At 39.6% G+C, this 14,318-nt stretch overlaps 1 protein-coding gene across 1 annotated transcript in view; it reads right to left on the bottom strand.

The window, feature by feature from the left end:
* Positions 1–7,164, bottom strand: part of EHF (ETS homologous factor) — a 30,745-nt gene extending 23,581 nt beyond the window's left edge. Inside the window, exon 1 of the mRNA XM_030949779.1 lies at positions 7,051–7,164. The gene's annotated coding sequence lies outside the window, so the exon portion shown is untranslated. The remainder of the gene's footprint in view (positions 1–7,050) is intronic.
* Positions 7,165–14,318: the final 7,154 nt, after the last annotated feature.

Here is a 14,318-nt window from a genome sequence, read left to right as displayed (position 1 = left end):
TTCCCTGGCAACAGGGAATCAACTGACATGTAAAAACGTATATTCAAGTCGTTCAAGCATCAAATGTGCAACTCTGTTATGTGGAATTGTTTGTGAAAGACAGAAATGTGAAGCATAAAACTGAGGTATACAGGCAGTAAAATCACCCCAGAGCAGCTGTGCTGGGAGCAATAAACTCACATAACACGGCTGCTGGGCACATGGTGACCAGGGAACCCTCTGCAGAGCCCAACCACACTAATCTTGAAATGCAGGCAGCCTTAAAACCAAGCTAGGATGTGAAGTTTGTGATCCCCTTCATTCTTTTTCACGGAACACCTCTATTCTTCATCTTCCTCTTTTACTTTTCTTCTTTAAATTTTTCTTTCCTTTTTTCCCCTCTTTCTTTAATTTTTTGCCTTTTAATTAGTCAGACTGACTGACCAGGACAAGTGATTTTTCTTCAATACACCATAATCCTGTAACCAGTAAAAGAGAGTAAAATATCATCTTCAAGTATCTATCTGTGGCACAAGAATGCCAGGTCTTACAGCAACTGCAGAGCTGGACTCTGGGAGGGAGGCTGGAGGAGTCAGAAATCAAAAAAAGAACTCTCCTTCCTCCAGTTCTTTTTGCTCTCCTGTACTGCTGTGTGTCTCAGTCATCAATGTAACTGGAAGAGATTCCCCAACAAAGCCAATGAAAATATTTCCAGACTATTTCAAACAACTATTTTCCTCAAAAGTGGGTTTTTTACCACAGAATCATACCTATTTTAACAATGTTCGGAGAAAGGAGTATTATCAGAGATCCTTATAACAGCTATTTGCAGATGCTGGAGAGTTTTTTTTCTTTTCTTTTTATCTTTAATGATTAAATCTTCATTAGATTTTTAAAGATTTAAGATGTTTTATAGCATAAGGAAGGCTGATGCTTTGATCTGCTGCTTATAGTACACAGTTTGGGGAAGGGCAGCCCTGGGCACCCTAGTTCTCAGGCCATACACGTATTCCTGCAAAAAAAAAAAACTCTACTGCAGCACAGGACAAAACCTGCAGGCATGCAAGTGGAAAGCAGCTCTGTCTAGGACTCGTGGCATGAACAGCCCCTCTTCCTACAAGACAATGCCAGCTACTCACTTATACCTACTGAGACAACAGACATGCCAAATACCAAGAGCCGTGCATTTTAAAGGATTTTTAAATCAAGGCGCTATGCAGATTGGAAAACAGAATTGTTGGAATTTGAGAAAAAATACTTGAATTCCTCTTTTTAAAGTTACAGGAAGAAAGCCTGTGAAGGAGATAAGGGATTTGCAAGTCTTACAAGGAGCATTTGAGGGAATTGGGTTTTTTTAGACTGGAGAAAAAAAGGCTCCGAGGAGACTTTATCACTCTCCACAACTACCTGAAAGGAGTCTGGGTGTTAGTCTCTTTTCTCAGGTGACAAGTGACAGCATGAGAGAGCATGGTCTCCAGTTACACCAGGGGAGTTTTAACTGAATAGTAGGAAACATTTCTCCACCAAAAAAGTTAGCAGGCATTAGAACAGGCTGCCTAGGGAAGTGGTAGGGTCTCCACACCTGGAGATATTTAAAATACACATAGATATGGCACTTAGGGACTTGGTTTTGGGACTTGGTTTTGTGGTAGACTCAGCAGTGCTGAGTTAATGGTTGGACGCAATGATCTTAGAGATTTTTTCCAGCCTAAATTAATCTATAATTCCATGTATTTAGAGCAAGGTGTTTGTTATGACTGTTGGAATTAGCAACAGGCAAACAAAGAAATTTACGGGATTGACTGTTGTCCAAATATATTTAAGATTTTAAAGAAGGAAAGGAAGTTTCTACTTGTTCTTATAAAGTATTACAGCTCCATCATTAAAAGTCTTAGAGTGGGTAAGGATATCTGCAAGTCACTAAATGTAGAAAAAACTGCATCTATTTCATTTTGTACATTCCAATTTTTATAAGTCTATAAGGATATCTTACTCATCTAATCACCCATTAATTCAATCTTCTAAAACTTTTTCATCTTCCTCTGTCAGGGCAGGTGCCTGCGAATATTAAGTCTTTTATGTGAGTACTATGTTAGATCTCACTGTAAAAGAGATGAGAACAGCACCCTCGAGTGTGTCAGAATTTGACTCCCTGATAAAGCCCCTCCAATCTATGAGACAATTGCTTAACCAAGCATACTTTGAAAGTGCATCATCAAGATGCAAGCTTTTAAACTATTGTGTAATAATAATTACATGTTGCAGTAAAAATCATTAAGAAAGTTTGGGGGTAATCACTATATCATGAACTTAGTCTGATTCCTGGCCACAGCATCTTGGGCAGTTTTACAAGGGTTCTTTAACTATATAGCAACATAAATTAGTTAACTGCTCACTGCTGAATGAAAGAAAACCTGGAATGGTTTTAAAAAACAAAACCAATTCTTCTTGTGATGGCACTACTAATTTAGGCAATACAATATATTTTTACACATAGTTTCTTAAGCCTTACAGACTTACAGGGGCTCAGGAGACTATTCTGGCCACATCCAATTGTGAGTTGAGAAAATATCTCAAATATTTATGTCTGTATCCTTCCTCCATAATAGGCAGAAACTTTTATTCCATGTTTTTGTAACTCCTGTAGGTAAAATTACTTCTTTTCCACCACCACAAACCAATTCTCTTTTATTACCCCATCTATTTGGTCTATAACCAGTGATTACCCAGTTCCAGTTGGCCGTTCTGTCTACTAGGTCTCATACTCTTTCCTGTGAAGCACATTTCACAAGATCAGCAGAGGAATAGGTAATGATAACCATGTGCAATGTCAGCTTTTGGAAAGGCAGCCTTTGAGAGCTCTTCCTCAAAGGGAGACATGCAAAATGCCAAATGCCAGTTGATTGCTCTACTGGCTACATGACTCCATGTTTACTCATTCTCACCCGTCTGTAGACCAATGACCAACAAACGCCCCAAGTATTCTAGGCATTCATGAGGGATTTGGTGCAGACTGCATCCCCAGTAGAGTTCAAAGGAGCTCTCATACTAAGACTCCTGATGATTTCCTCAAAAACAAAAATAAATTCTTACTTTTTTTGTATACCACCTGTGAGAACAAATCCTTCTTTGCTTAGCCTTCCGATCAGCATTGTTACTCGTGAGTTTCACTGTTACCAAGTCTAAAATGTACCTTTTTCTTGAACATTTACTGAAATATTTCTTGGGATCATCAGAGACCATAACACATGTAGGCTGCAGAGTGTGCTGAGGCAGGGACAGTGCGGCAGAGACGCAGCCATTTGTGGTTAGAGATCTTGAAGTGCCCTTGGACACCAGCTGAGCGGCTGAAGCCAGAGTGCTTTGCTGAAGATTGTGCTGAACTTCACCAAAGCTCACAAGGCGCTTATTATTAGGAAGAAAATTCCATGAGCTTATGGCTGAAATTCAGTAGTAGTGAAGCTATGAGATGGGGCAGACACTTTACTTTATTAAACATCACAAACTACGCTAGCTACAAAAATAGTTTTTCTGCTCATTTCCTTGTGGACATAAAGAAAAAAAACCAAACCCTTTACATTTCGTTCTACCACATCCTAATATTGTGTGTCATTAGTAATGACAAATGACAACTAAGTTTGTGGCTGTTTTCTTTTTATGTGCTGCTTGTTGCAGGAATGCCTATACCTCAGCAAGAATACCTACTTTACAGCTGTAGGAAGGCTGATGAGAAAGAGAGTTCTGTAAGACCAGAAAATCTTACAAAGGGTAGGCATCTTGCCCTCAGATTAAGAAAGGGTCATTCATCTCTATCTGTATCTTGATCTCAGCACACTGACGAATTTTTAAGCCAGACAGGTCTGTCCTGGAGCACCCACTTTCCAACCAGTAGGTCATTGCCCCAGTTCACAGAGATGGTATTCATAGTATTGCAGAAAGAGGTCAGACAATTTTGTGAGGATTGAATCTGAACAAGTTAATAGGAACAGAAAGCATGTGGCTGTAGACTCCACAGAACAGATCCAGGCTACATTACGGTTAGCGAGAAGCTTTCCTGACTTGGTCTTGTCACTAAGTGAAACATGTTTATAAAAAGCATGGAAGGGGTGAACAAGGAAGGAAAGCTAAGCGCTGATTCTGGAAAGGTGTCATGGCTCGTGGGCAGCTCTCTGAGTTTGCTGAGTCAATAAAATCATTAATCCTTTTCTGTGAGAATTGTACATAAATATACACTTCTTCAGCAGGTGTAGAATTGCATCCTCACTGGGGAGTTTGGCGCAAATTGCTGTGGGACACGCAACAGACTAACATATCCCTGCTACCCGAACACAGACGCACATACAGAAATCCTTCTTTTTCCCTCTAATCTCTTTCCATTTGTGTTTCTGGATTATTATTTTTTTTAGTTTGATCTCTTTCCACTGCAGCTTGCTACCTTGCACTTCCCAGACAGAACAAGTACAGATGTTAACAAGAAAATTCATTGAGAATGAAAAAAAAATTAAGGAAGTTGAGTGGGGCCAAATGATTTGATTTTTCACCTGTCCAGCTGTCCCATCCCATCCCATTCCACAGCAGTGTTTCCACCACTGCTGATAACCCACAACACCCCGAGAACATTGACAGTAATAAGAAATTACTGTGTCAATACCACAGCATATTCTTTCAGGTGACAAGAAGGTAATAATATCCCGTGTAAAGCAGACCACATTCTACTACCTGATCTCACCACAACTAGGGTAAATATATGGTTCTCATTCTCTAGGTAGCTGTGAAGCGCGACCTAACTTGTGCTGGGGCAAGCAAAGAGATATTCTGATCTGAGAGCCTTTATTATCAGGACTTGGGGAAAATGTGTATTTTTACCATTGTTTTAGGCTTTACAAGTGACACTTGGAGTAGAAAAAAAATAGAAATGCTAAATGCAAAGGAACAGTGACTCTGCTAATGATAACCTAGTGTCTGCATACAGGACCAGTGCTCAAGGGGGAGAAGGGTGTCTGGAGGATGGCTGCTCTAAGAAAGCCTTGGGCACACTTCATAAACCCCTGAACTGGAATTCCCAGTATATTGACTCATAATATCTCTGTTTGGCACTCTACAGACTCTGATCCATCCTGACATCCAAATTTCACAGCTAATGTTGAAAAATTAGAGGAGAGGATTGAAGTGATTAAAGGATGGAAAAGCTTACAGTGAAACAGGTTAAGATCCTTCACTGTACTGCAAGTTTATCCAAGAAAAGGAACAGGCTTTGGAGCTCAGACTACCACAATTATCAGAGACTAGACTAAGAAAAGACTTGTCCCCAGCTAACTACATAAGGAACAGAAATTTCCTACCCAGGGGAACTTCCCAATAACCATCAAAAGACAACAAAATCAGGGGGCTGAATGTTAAAGCAAGACTGAAAATGAGATAAATGAGACAAATGTCAGACTGAAAATGAGATAAAATATTTTTAGAAGAATGGTATTTAATTGCTGGGGCACTTGAAAACATTCTGGGGAATTTCCCATTACTGGACTTCTGGACTTTTTTTCAAGATCAGAAGTTTTCTAAAATATATGCTATACTTGAACTCACGCAATTATCTCTGAAAAATTCTGGCAAGTCTTATGTTGCTATTGCAGCAATCACTTGGTTTTGAAAATTGTATGGGGCAGGAATTAAACTGTTATTGTGATATTTGTAAGTGGAACACCTTAATCCTGTTGTTTTTCTAGTTTTAATTGCAGCCTTTTTCTTTGATTTCTGCATTTGCATTAAATATAAAACTGCTATATTTTCCAGCTCTGATGTTTTCTACAGTGCAAAATAGATGTCACACAACTGGCTTAAACTACACCCTGCAAATTTCCCATCAAAGCAAAACTTAAAGGAGCACATTATTTAGTATTACTGAAGTTTTCACAAATTGCAGAAAATACTGCTGTATTTTAGATCTGTTTAACACGGTATCAAGTGAGACAAGTATAAATAAAATGACTAAATGAAACTTTTACCTCAAGGTACATTTCTGTCATTATGAGCTTATTTAATTCTAACAGTTGTTTGGTTCTAAAAATGGCAAAGGTAGGAAAGAAAGGATAGGTGAATGTACTTTAGAAGCAAACACAACATATGCCTTTAGATAGTAATCAAAAAGCACGTTACTGATATAATTGAATAACTCTATAACAATATACACACAAGTTGGTACCTAAAATGTCTTGCGGGGTGAAATGCAAACATTTGTCACTAAGTCCATTACACATATTTCACAAAATCAACACAGATTTGTAGCAACTTTTTCTTCACATTCTCTTCTACAACTACTTTAACAATTGTGTCTATACCTTAAGGGGCCAGTTCTGGTTCTATTAAAATAAAATTACCATTGGAACAGAAACAAATTAAACAAGCAAAAACACTGCGGGCCTCACACTATATTTACCTACCCAGTGCCTGAGCAGGGTTCTGTGCAGTTTTTGCTTAGACAGAACTAAGATCAGCAGAACCTCCTTCACCACACAACTGCCAAGAAACTGCCTTGAAGCTGAAACCAAGCCAAATTATAAATGTACTTTAGGGTTTTTTGTTACAAACCCCATGTCCATCAACATCTTCATCACTAAAATGAACTGAACCACGGTCATTTTGGAGTGTATCCCAGTTCTGTGACACAAGGACTCTCCATAGCATTGAGAAAGTCCACTTTTTCACCCCTTGTCTTACTGAACAGATGACAACTCTGTTGACAAAAGTAGCATATTTAGGACCGGGAATATTATTAGATTCATCATAAGAGAAAAGATTCTCAGGATCTGGCCCCATTCAAACATAAACACAACAGAAATACTTAAATAGAAGATACAAGTTCAAACCAGGAAAGCAGAAATCTTTATTGCAACATTAAAAAGCCTTTTGAATAAATGACTTTAGCTGCTGTTCCAAAATGCGAAGAGAGAGGCTTGGTATAGTGGCCAGGAGTCCAGCAGACAATTTTTTTTTCTTTTTTTAATTATTGTCACTGGTGTTATTTTAAAGGAAGTGCATTTAAGAAAAAAAAAAATACCCCAAACACCTTACCTCATTTAGCTGAAGATTCTGGAGTGGAAATCCTGAACTGAGGCTATGGGAAAACTGTCTACAGAACAGTAGGTTGGGTAAGCACAGGTACTAGGTTATGTCAACTAAAGACTCCCAGGAGTGAAGATAAATGGATGTGATACTAATTTTAAAACATTTTGCTGAACACTCAAGCAGCCAATAGGGGAATTCCTTAGGTCACTTCCTGTTCATTTGATTGGATCTGCAACGACAACAACCAAGATGAGGTTGAGAGCGTTTGCATAAGGCCAGCTCAGTCCTCGGCATTCAAAGAGAACAGGTCTAACCAGGTTACACGCGTGGCTCCAGAACAAAAGAAAAACCTGGTAATGGATGAGGGATTGATTTCTTTGTAGTTGTTTTTTTTAAGACCATCCCTTCATTTTTATTTTATTTTTTTAAATGGAGGTTATTTCAGGTAGATAGGGAGATCATAATTAGAATGGGGAGAAGTGAAAAGCAGGAATGTCCTAAATTAAAATTATTCTGGAAATAACATTAGGAGATGGATGGTGTGGAATAACCCTGTACTGACAGGGAGGTAGACTGGCTGAGCCGATGTGATGAGCTCAGTCCTTTCTTTTATACATTGAGAATCCTGAAAAATGCATGAAAGGGCGGTCTATTGGTCTTTCAGCTTCTCTAGGTATTTGAGAGTAGGTAAGAAACAAAATGAGGGAAAAAATAATCAGTGTGTGGGTATATGGGGTTGAGTATGAAAGTTCAGCTATATGCAGGTCAGCAGGACAGAGAACCAGTAGATGTGCTTAGTCCAAAGTTTTCCTTGACCACGTGTGAGTTACTCCTCCAGCCTGCAACCATGAACCTGAGCAGGAAACCAGGTGCTCAAATGAAAATAGGAAACCTCATCTGTTTCTCATTATTTCACTAGTCAAACAAGGCACCAACATGGAAACAGTTAAAAATGCACTAAAATGTGGGTAGGTTCTGAGGTTTCATTAATTTGTATGTATAAACCAAGAAATGCTAAAAATTATTATTCAGTGACTGTTCAGTGGTCTGTGTGAAGTGAATTTTCTAGTCTTTGCTCATTTTTGGTCCCAAGTCTCATCATAAATCTTCCCCTGACAGATGCTGACAGGAGTTCTCAGTGCTAGATTTACCAAGCACAGGAAATGAATTGTCCTTCAACATCCAGAGATACTATTAATTATTAATCAAGGCTCATTGTCAATGTAGGGGAAATATTTCACAAATACTATTTATGCTAAACCTGATTTCAAGATAAATAATGGGTCTCAGACTCAAGGAATGTCACCTTTGTTGCTATCATCCACACTAACACCAATTAAAAACTAAGTTCCTTTTGTTCACATAGATAAGGTGCACCTGTGTACAAGTGTTGCTTGGGAAGATTCAGTTATTTCTCACCCAGGTTAGGTCAAGTTCCATGGCTTCCATTGAGTTTCACCTATCAAAGAAAGTTGTCCCTGAGGAAGAAGGAAGACTGTAAATGCCCATCTTGGAGAGCTTCATTGTCTTGCATTTACAACACCAAGGACTGAAGTTGTCCCTGCACACAGCTAGGCAACTATTTTGATAGGCCTAGCACTTAGAAGATTTCTCTCAGTGTTCATGTCACTGAGTCCAAGTATTTGCATACCAAGTCATGTCTTCATGAGTATTTATAGCTTTCATCATCAAAATAATGCCTTAGCATGATATCAGCATGAACAATTAGTCCAGAGCAGGAAAAGCTAAGAAGCAAAGAACTAGCAAGCAGTAAAGAGCACTTTCCTTCCCAGGAAGGGTACCTTTGGGAGGAAACCCAAGTCTTACACTGTGCTACTGAGTAAAACATGGGAGATTAAAGAATCACACTGAAATTCATCTATATGCTGCAGAAGCACCACAGGAGGGTGTGATCACTGGATCTCAACATAGACAGGGAAAGCAGAATTTTCCTGTTGCTAGAAAGGGCATCAGCAAAAGCAGAAGATAAATGGTTCCAGTGTGGTACTGAGACTGGAATGTCACTTTCTGTTTGTGTGACTGTTGGCCTTTTCTGTTTCAGCTCCTAAGGGCAGAGACAGCTTTGGTGGCTAAGACGCAGAATACTTCCAGACAGACAAAAAAGCACATTGTACCAACAGGTCTGGACAGGGTGAAGCTAGCTTGGTCGGCGCACCAGCATGCATTATTTATTACTGTGCTATTTTCAAAGGCAGGGTGCCACACAGGGTGGTGGCTCCCTAAATTTACTGCCCTACCTGGCCAACTATGCTGCCCCCATGCTTTCAAGAATGCTTATTGACACTTACATGTGGTTCAGCACAGAGAGGATTACGGGTGGCTTTCAGAGACAGCCAGGCCTTTCCCTCTGCATATCCCTCTTTAGCACTGCAGCCACAAAATTAACATGAATTTGGTCCCCACACAGTTCTAGGTGGCAGAGAAAACATTAAAAACTTTATAACTAGGAACTTGGAGGCCACAATCACAGTATGGCAGAAGTGTCAGTGCAGATTCCCAGAATTAATTTAATTATAGCCATCAAGCATCAAGGAAATTACCTAAATCTGTCTAGATTGTTAAATTGGCGTCTCTCACTGTAATGTCTGACACCTGATGAAAACAGACAACAAATGTATGGAAATATCTGTTTTTTCATTAATATTAATCTCTGCTTCATTTGTTAAATTCCAGTGGAATATCAAAAGGTGGGTATAAAGCTGATATGTAGGTTAGACATGCCAAACAGTTTGAGAATACACAGTATTCTCAAATAATATGAGATTCCTGACTTCATTCTGCTGCAACAAAATCAGAATGGATTCATAAACTTTGGAAAATAATACACTGTCTGTAAAAACATCACTAGAGAAGCCAGAAGAAATAGGAGATACTATTTCCAAGCTGTATTCTATGTTATAGGCAAATGCTGCCTATTACTAAGATTGCCCATTATTTAGGCTTGCAAGACCTTGTAATTTTTTCTTCGCAGTTTGCTAAATTTTAGCCTTTAACTCTTTGGCTAAATTGAAATTTTCCATCATGGGCATTTGCTTTGCAACAAAATTTTGAGTAATTGCCAAAATTACTAGTATGAATATACTAGTATATGTTTTTCTGACAAATTCAAAAAAGGGTAAGGAAAGTGCTGTACTTTCTATTTATAGTTTATATTTATATTACTGCCTTTTCTTTGGACAGCTCAGGAACATTTACATTTGAAGCACAGATTGATTACAACAGGCTGTCAAATTACTAGCGTACTATTTACCATTCCAAATAAAATCCAACCAAAGTTAGCCAGTTTAAAGCTTAGTGACAAATCACAGAATCATGAAATGGGCAAACTTGGAAGGGGTCACAGTGGGTCTTCTGGTTCAACCTTCAGGGGCATCCCAGAGCATATGGCACAGGATTGTGTCCAGATAGATCCTGAATATCGCCAGTGAGGGTGACTCCACACTCTCTCTGGGCAATCTCTTCCAGTGCTTGGTCACCTGTACAGCAAAGATGTTCTTTCTCATGTTCAGGTGGAACTCCTGTGCATCAGTTTCTGCCCACTGCCTCTTTTCCTATTGCTTGGCACCACTGAGAAAGGCCTGGCTCCATCCTCTGGCACCCTCCTGTCACACACCTACAGACATTGATAAGGTCTCATTCATCTCTTCTCGAGGCTGAACAGGCCAGACTGCCTCAGCCTTTCCTCATAAGTGAGATGCTCCAGCTCCTTAATAATCTCTGTAGCCCTGCCGGACCTGCTCCAGGAGCTCCAAATCTCTCTTGTCCTGAGGAGCCCAGAACTGGACACAGCACTCCAGATGTGCCTCACCAGGGCTGAGCAGAGGGGCAGGATCATTTCCCTCAGCCTGCTGGCAATGCTGCTCCAAATGCACCTCAGGATCCCATTGGCCTTCTTGGCCTCTGCTGGCCATGGACAGCTTGTGTTCCACCAGGACCTTCTCCACAGAGCTGCTTTCCAAGAGCTCAGCCCCAGCCTGTGCTGCTGCAGCTGGTTGTTCCTCCCCAGGAGCAGGACCTGCACCTGCCTTTGTTCAATTTCAGAAGGTCCCTCTCTGCCCATCTCTCCAGCCCATCCAGGCCCTTCTGAAGGGTTGCACAGCTCTCTGGTGTATGGGCCACTCCTCCTGGCTTTGTGTCTGCAGGAATTTGCTGAGGAGGCCTCTGCCCCTTCCTCCAAGTCACTGATGAATTAGGTAAACCAGACTGGGCCCAGTATTGAACCCTGGGGGACACCACCAGTTACAGGGCCCCAACCAGACCCTGTGAGCTGATCATGACCTTCAGGGATCTGCCACTCAGACAGTTCTGAATGCACCTCATTGTTCACTCAGCCAGTCCACACTTCCTGAGTTTGTCCATGAGGATGTTGTGGGAGACAGTGTTGAAAGCCTTGCTGAAGTCCAGGCAGACAGTATCCCCTGCTCTCCCCTCAAGTCGTAATCCACGTCATGGATTCATGAGGCAGAGCCTCATTCCCTCAGCTTTCTTTTGCAGCAAGTGTTCTCCACTTCCTGGCTTCACAAGGCTTTCCTAGCAGATAAAAAAGGCTATTCCTGTACATCCACCAACTTGAAAAAGCAAATTTTCCAATGAGTCGTCCATTTGCTCCAGCAGCTACTCTCAGTACATCTGGCAGAGGTCTGCAGGGGGGAGCTAAAGGCCTCGTTCATGGGATCAACCCAGAGGCTACTCAATGCCGAAACAGCCATCTCTGCACGCCGCTTATTCAAAACCTAGGAACTGTACAGGGAACAGAACTAAGAGAACATTATTAACCTTGGGACAGGTTGGGAGGCACAGTACTTAGGGCACAGACCACGGGGTACTCATGCAAAGGGAAGCTACCTAATACTATGCATACAGGGAGTGGCCCTGAGCTGTATTTGCTGCACATGAATCAAACTTGTGCTGAAAACTTCTGTTCATTTCCTCATGAGTTTTCTTATGCTGTTCATCCTCATGGTATTTTAGGTATTATAGTTACACATGTACTTATAATGTAAATAAACATTTAATATATGTAGATTAGTGCATTACATTGTACTAATGCGTTAGCACTAACATTACAGTATTAGCACAAAAACATTTATTGATCTTTATGAATCCCTAGTGGGGTGAGAAAGTAATACTTTATTGTCCCTATTTTAATGGAGAATCCTAAAAAGATCAAGACAAAGGTGTTTATTAATTCAAGGTATCCATTTTGAGCTGCCTGAGCACCATGTATTTAAAACACTTAGTATTCTGTAGTTATGTAAAGTACAGAAAGCACATCTACTATTCATTCTCATTTCAGATTTTAGTACTTAGCAGTTCTGTAAATCAAGACTCCTTTTGACATAGAAAAGAAGGAAAAAATTTGGGTTTTTTTAATATTACCAAATATTGGCCCGAGTCTAGAAAACAGCCTAAGCATTTTGTCTGCATTTTTCCAAACGTAATCAATCTCAAGAAAAATCCATTACAGTTCTGCCAGTCACTGACTAGACAAATTATAAGTAAAGAAAGTAATGATGAGAAGGTTGGCAATGGTCACAGCAGAATATGAGCTTTGCAGACAATTTTGTAAAGATTCAAATTTTAAACCAGTACAGGTACATAGTATTTCTACAGATTCTTCACACAAATAATAGTCATCAAGAAGACCCCAACTTTCTGTTAGTTGATCTGATAAATTGAAAATCTTTGTGTAACAAAGTTCCTTGGGTCTGTATGTTCTTTCCAGGAGAAGGATGTATCCTGAAAATCTAGATATGCCTCAAAAGTGGTACTGGATAACCTGATAAACAAAAGGATAAAAAAACACCCTCAAATTCCTTTCCCACAAATACATCTGCCAACTGGAAAATACCATTTAAGCACCACTTCTATTCTTGGTGAGGACCCCCACCACCCTTTGGTCTCCTTGCCACACAGATCATTTCTTGAAAACATTGCAGTGGTTTCTCTCATCATGTCAGTCTAAAGGTACAGAAAAGGCAAAATCAAGTGTGTATCTGTGAATTGGAGAACTTGCATTAAAAAGTTATGTGAGAAACTTTGCAAGGATCACTGCAAAACTGTGCTCTGAGAGAGAGAGAAAAAAAAGCCATAGACATCTGCACTGAGAAATAGAATGGGGATAGAGTAGAAAGAAAAAAACAATATAAATAGCATATTAAGTTTTCCATGGAAAAGATAAGGGTAATAAATGGCCAGAATGAACTGTCAGGGCATACACAAATTGCTTGTGCAAACACTGAAAGAAAGAAATGCAAATCCTAGAGATAATATAGGCTTATAATTAATTATTTATTTGTTTTAGTCTCTTCTTTGTACTGGTCAAACCAATTCAATGCACCATTGTTGGACAAACCATTGGGAATAAACTTGCATGAGAAATAGGGAGACAAAGATTAATATTAATAAATTATATCTGTGACAAAAATATGTTTAGCAATGAGGAGGCCATTAAATGTAGGACAGCATCAGTTATGCTTTGCTTCTGATTTGAAGGAAAAATATTAAAAATTTGTAAGGAGTCCACACTATCAATTGGTAAGAAACTATATATAAGACTATCTTTTGCCCGTATAAACTGACACAATCCCCTGGATTTCTGTGAGATTTTGACAATGTATATCTAACAGTATCTTTATATAGCTGTGTATATTGCCTTTTCAGGACTCCAAAGGATTTAATTTATTATGAGACAATACTGACTGTGCAGTGCTGTCTCAGAGGAAAACTTCATAACTATGCAACAGGAGGTGTTCGACAACAAGCAGGGCAAAATGACCTAATGGGTCTTTTCTATCTGTTGTGGTTTGAATCTCGTAGCAAACACTTTGAAGCTGACAGAACCAAAGCAAAATCATGAGAACATAAAGAAGGCAAACACAAAGTAATGCACAAAGATTAAAAAATAAAGGAGCACAGATATGATGAGATAAACTTTTAGTAGGCCTCAAATACTTCTGCTGTTCCATTAATAAACCAGGACATGCTAAAACCACAAGGAATCAGGAGAAGCATAACCATTCATGGGTGTTGTACCTCTCACTCCCAAAATTTGGTGAATATAGAAATTATAAGTTTGTACTAGGACCACAGAGATAGGAACTGGAGCACAGCTATAGAACTTAGAAGAGGTCTTGTGTCATGTAGATACTTTGAAATTGTAGTACAATTGTAAGGAAAGAAGGAGTAAGCACTGAAAGTAGTGACTGTATTTCACTATATACAGAATATATCAAACAGTTTAGGAAACCTGC

The sequence above is a fragment of the Camarhynchus parvulus genome, chromosome 5 (assembly GCF_901933205.1).
Source record: "Camarhynchus parvulus chromosome 5, STF_HiC, whole genome shotgun sequence".
NCBI lineage: Eukaryota > Metazoa > Chordata > Aves > Passeriformes > Thraupidae > Camarhynchus > Camarhynchus parvulus.
Note: the sequence above shows the minus strand (reverse complement) of the source record. Positions and strands in the feature narration are given on the sequence as shown.